Genomic DNA, 6,000 nt, shown 5'->3' on the forward strand with positions numbered 1-6,000 from the left:
TCTGAGATTAGTATGCACATCCTGTATGCAATAGTTCCTTGTACAACATCTAATCAGCAAATACAAGTGCATACTACTATGCCATAAAAGCGGAAATAGACATAGTTGATTTCCCACAATTAAAACCTTAAAGGAAAGTGATTGCAATTTACTAATCTAAACAAAATTCAGTAGCATTACAACATACATATTATTACTCTACAATCATAGAATTAGAAGAATTAGACAGAATAGAGAACACAGATATACATGGGGAAAACCTTTCTAGGTAACAAACTCCACCCTCCAAACCATCAAGCTAATGTATTATTTAGCAAAAAATTACAATACATTTTCAGCCTTCACATGGAGATTTACATCTTGCTCCATTCTACAGAAAATTTGGCAGCATAACCCTGTGCAAATATCTTCTCATCTCTCTCTTTCACTCTATTGCATTACAACATGCAATACCCATTTTATGAACATCTTAAGACCCAAAAAAATGCCCATAATGGAGTTGGGCATTTTTCATGGCTCAACCACCAAGAAAAATGTACAATGCCACATGTACATTCAACACCAATAAAAAGGCACCCATCCCTTGAATAGGCAATGACAGCTTGTCATAGAATCCACCAAAAATAGTGGTCACAAGAGAAGTGTAAGGGAATCCGTCATACCAACCTATTTTTGGCATATTCTCTTACACACACCAACCACTCATTCTTGGGTGCCCAAATAGGCCTCATTTCATAAGATGCTCTTACACCTCTCATAGCTCATTCCTTAAATAGCTCTTACGCATCATAGGAATTCGTCATAACCATTTCAGCCATGATCTCCTTCACGCACTTCAAGATGCCGACACATGTAAGTGATCAACATGCCAACTAGACATGTACACTCACATTTACATATTATTTTCAAAAATACATTTTACAAAATAAATAATAATAAGAATAGGAAATATACAAGGTTGAGACACCTTATTCCTAACATTCTCCCACTTGTCGAACACCTTGTAAGAGCAATAGGAACATAACAGGAACCAACCGTTATAGGCCAAAAGGCCCATAGACTCCAAACACCATCTGAACTTCTCAGTGCCCACTAGTTTTGTTAATGCATCAACAACATTCTTCATAGTATCTACCTTCTCCAAATTTACCTTTCCATCTTCCACCATATCTCTCACAAAGTGAAACTGCACATCAATGTGCTTCGTTCTGGCATGGAAAGTTGGATTCTTTGCAAGGCAAATAGCACTCTGACTATCACACCAAATAGTAATCTATTCTACATCAACACCAACATCAGAACACAATCTCTTAAGCCAAATGGCTTCCTTACAAGCATCAAAACCAATGAAACTGTATCATCATAGCCATCCATGAAACAACATAAATCATAGCATATGCTCTTGTGCTCCAACTAGACACCTATCCAAATAACACAAGCATAATATCCATGCAATAACAAAGGCTACACACACTGCCACCACTCCACTATGCTCATGAGCTACACAGAAGCATCAAAAATATCAACTTCTTATCCCAACAAAACTGTGATGTTATCCTCCAAAAAACAAGATAAAACATCAACCAGAACAACAACGAAACTGATTTGTCCAATCCAACTAATAAACCCACGAGATTGAAAATACCATCCACAGTAAATGCTAACTCATCCAATCACCAATACCTCAAAGGTATCGAACACCAGAAAACTCATGCCAACAACATAACCAACCCATAAACTGCAACCTCAAGCTCTATGTGCAAACCAGTCGATGAAGACCAAACACATACAAGAACTCCCACTGCATGGATAATGTCAAATCTAAAAAATCAAAACCATACTGAGTCTATTGATAAGAACACAAAGAAAGTGAAACCATGTAGTTCCAAGGACCATCCACAAAGATATGCAAATCCTGTAGCAAAAACACTGCAAGAAACATCTCTCTCATCCAGTCTCCACAAATATTCTCCACATCCAACAAAGACAAAAGATAAAGGAACCAGCTTGTCATCATGAAAAAATAATGAAGTACAAGTGATAACAATTTAACACAAACGAGTGACCACATAGCTCCAAAAAATCTCAAAAAACAAGGTTATGTGAACCCAAACATTCAAGAAGATAACCAAGACCAAAGAAAGAAGCTGCAAACCATAAGCATGTAGCATGTCCTTCTACAAACACTTCTAAATGCAACTGTGCCATGTATGATCCTCTTCACAACCCCAATAGAAAATCCACAACAACATCCAAAACCATTCAACCTCAACAGATCAAACATAATATGATATCATGAATCTACATGGATGTAAGCCTCTCAAAAAAGATCTAAAAACTCCATTTCCCATTTCAGGAAATCAGCCCACTACCATCTCCTATTGTCATCATAAATGAAAGTACACCTCAAGGAGATAATCATGTTATCCATCTCTCACAATGAATCCTCTAGAACCATCTAACTGCAGCTAAAGATCCACAAATATGAATGAAAAGATAAAGCACTTGAAAGTAACATTGGGCAATACATCTCAAGTGATAAACTGCCAAGTAGACCAAGAGCAGGGAATGAGAAAGATCCTCCAAGATATGCAAGTCACCATATGACTTATCAAAGAACAATCTCCTCATAGGTCTCTATTGAACTCACATCCAACACAAGTGTAGGCTCCTCGGACTTTCTGCTGAAATCTCATCAAGTGTATACATCTCAACAACATGTCTCTCATCTCAAGAGAACTCTAGCCTCACCTAAGTCTCCAAGTATCCAAAAGTACCTATAATCAATCACTCCATGCAAAACTCCACTACAACATAGCATTGTCATGAAGTATCAAGCAAATGATCAAAGTATTTAATACCAAGAAACTAAAACAAGATCAATATCAAAGCTCCAACCATGGAATCAAGAACATAATCATGATATCATGATCTAAACCATCTCCTCCAAAGAGATAACATGCTTCATGTGATCATATCAAATAACTGTATCATGTCACAACTCTAAACTAGTAATAAAGAGAGAACCATGACATAAAAGCCACCATGATAACATATCAAATAAAATCATAAACAACATCTATACCAAGGACCCCTTGAATCCTAAAGATGTCAACATCTCCAATCGCATGAAGATACCATCTCCAACTAGTGAACCAACAAATATGAAAGACCCTTCTGCAGCAACAGGATCTAAGGCATCCTCCAACATCTGCAACACTAAAGAAGATCATCCAGCACCATATGATGGAAAAAATACAGCCACTACTAAAGCTCCCACTAAAGCATGATACCAAGCTCTCCAAGCATATGACACACCATCCTCCAAAATTGAAAATCATCCAAGTCCACACATCACATTGGGTGAAACCAAGATCTCTACACTAAGGAAATTCACCATGCTTTAGGACTCCATAACTGGCTATCCAAGTACTCAAATATCATCCATCCCCTCATCTCAAAGCAACCACACAAATGTACAAGTGACCACAAACAAGGCCAGCTAACAATTCTGCAACAATATTGAATCAAATCTGGTGGATATAGATAGTCCACATCCAAGTTATCCCATTGCAATTAAATAGGCGGCCTACCCACCTGACTGCATAACTTGTAGATCCAATCATTGCAACATGCAAACCCACTATCACATTAGTGACATATACAAATCAGATCAAAGAGAATAATCACGTAGACAACATGACTCAAACACCAGATCAAGCACAAATTTGATTTGCCAATTATGTCCACATCAAACACCAGTCCAGGAATCCAACAAAGCATCACCATAGAAATGTTGAGTGACTGATCACATACCAACATCTCTATGCAGAGAAAGAAAAACACCTCCTCTCACCATGCACAAAGAATGCATGCATGTAGAACTGCAACTCTCATCTGGTACCACTCTAAAGGAACAAGAGTCTAGAAAATAGCTCTTCAGTTAATCTACAAAAAACCACAAGCTTTTTATTTCAACATGCAAAACTTGCAAAAATATTGTGTTTAAGAACACCCATGCACATCCACACCCACTTCTCATCTGGAAGACTCAAAGTCTGAAAGAAAAAATACCAAACAACTGAACCCAGAATAATGGATTATCATAGATGAACATCACCATAGATTTTTTAGGAAAATCTATAAACCCCTCAAATCCAACGAAAAAGAATCCAAGCCATGCATGTATAAACATCCAAGAGGAAAACATACTACTGGAACTTCAGGCCCACTTGTAGACCAATCCCACATCCACTACTAGTACATGCATCTGAGAGAGAGAGACTATCCAGAAGCTTCTAGATCATCCAATGATCAACTCCATAGTCTCTATGCATTCTAGGTAACAAAAGAGACACCTTCAAATACCCATGCACCAAGAGTTATTCTACTATCAACCAAGAGCCCCAGATCAATGTCATTTCAACATGACCAACTCTATTTTCTCTATCTTCACCATCCTTCAAGAAATGTCTACTGTCTCCTGAAAGAATAAATCAACTGCAAGAATTTTCACTCATCAAAGGATTAATTATCAGTTAATTTCTTCAAAACAAACTTCTTCAAGCTCTGCAAGCTAATAAATCTTAATAGAAGAAATACCCAGAACCAAAAAAATTTGTGAATCCTCCCATGCAAACAACATGCAATTCACAAAACTAGGCTCTGATACCAAATGAAGGGAAATGAGAGAATCCCAAAAATTCATCTGAGATTAGTATGCACATCCTGTATGCAATAGTTCCTTGTACAACATCTAATCAGCAAATAAAAGTGCATACTACTATGCCATAAAAGCGAAAATAGACATAGTTGATTTCCCACAATTAAAACCTTAAAGGAAAGTGATTGCAATTTACTAATGTAAAAAAAATTCAGCAGCATTACGACATGCAAATTATTACTCTAAAATCATAGAATTAGAAGAATTAGATAGAATAGAGAACACAGATATATGTGGGGAAAACCTTTCCAGGTAAAAAGCCCCACCCTCCAAACCATCAAGCTAATGTATTATTCAGCAACAAATTACAATACATTTTCAGCCTTCACATGGAGATTTACATCTTGCTCCATTCTAGAGAAAATTTGGTAGCATAACCCTGTGCAAATATCTTCTCATCTCTCTCTTTCACTCTATTGCATTACAACATGCAATACCCATTTTATGAATATCTTAAGACCCAACAAAATGCCGATAATGGAGTTGGGTGTTTTTCATGGCTCAACCACCAAGAAACATGCACAATGCCACATGTACATCCAATACCAAGAAAAGGGCATCCATCCCTTGAATAGGTAATGATAGCTTGTCATAGAATCTGCCAAAAATAGCGGTCACAAGAGAAGTGTAAGGGAATCCGTCATACCAACCTATTTTTGGCATATTGTCTTACCCACACCAACCACTCATTCTTGGGTGCCCAAATAGGCCTCATGTCATAAGATTCTCTTACACCTATCATAGCTCATTCCTTAAATAGCTCTTATGCGTCATAGGAATTCGTCATAACCATTTCAGCCATGATCTCCTTCACACACTTCAAGATGCCGACAAATGTAAGTGATCAACATGCCAACTAGACATGTACACTCACATTTACATATTATTTGCAAAAATACATTTTACAAAATAAATAATAATAAGAATAGGAATTATACAAGGTTGAGACACCTTATTCCTAACAGTAATGTTCAATTTTGAATTTCACAAGGTATTGCTCACTTACCAATATCTTATGCTCATATTTGATCCATGAAACATGATAAGGTTTGGGATGTTCAGCCTTTGTAACTACAACTTGGTAACCAACTCTTCTAATGCTAGATTTGTAGAACTCCCATTGTCAATGATCACTTTGTAGCATTTTCTAGCCATCTTACATCTTGTCTTGAAAAGACTTCTCCTTAAAATAGGTTCCTCATCACTTACTTAATTACATAAGGTTCTTCTCACCATCATATTTTCTCCAGCCTTAGGTCCACTTGGTGAACTCTCAA

This window comes from Cupressus sempervirens, chromosome 4, assembly GCF_028749045.1.
Source record: "Cupressus sempervirens isolate cs-2001-9-10 chromosome 4, ASM2874904v1, whole genome shotgun sequence".
NCBI lineage: Eukaryota > Viridiplantae > Streptophyta > Pinopsida > Cupressales > Cupressaceae > Cupressus > Cupressus sempervirens.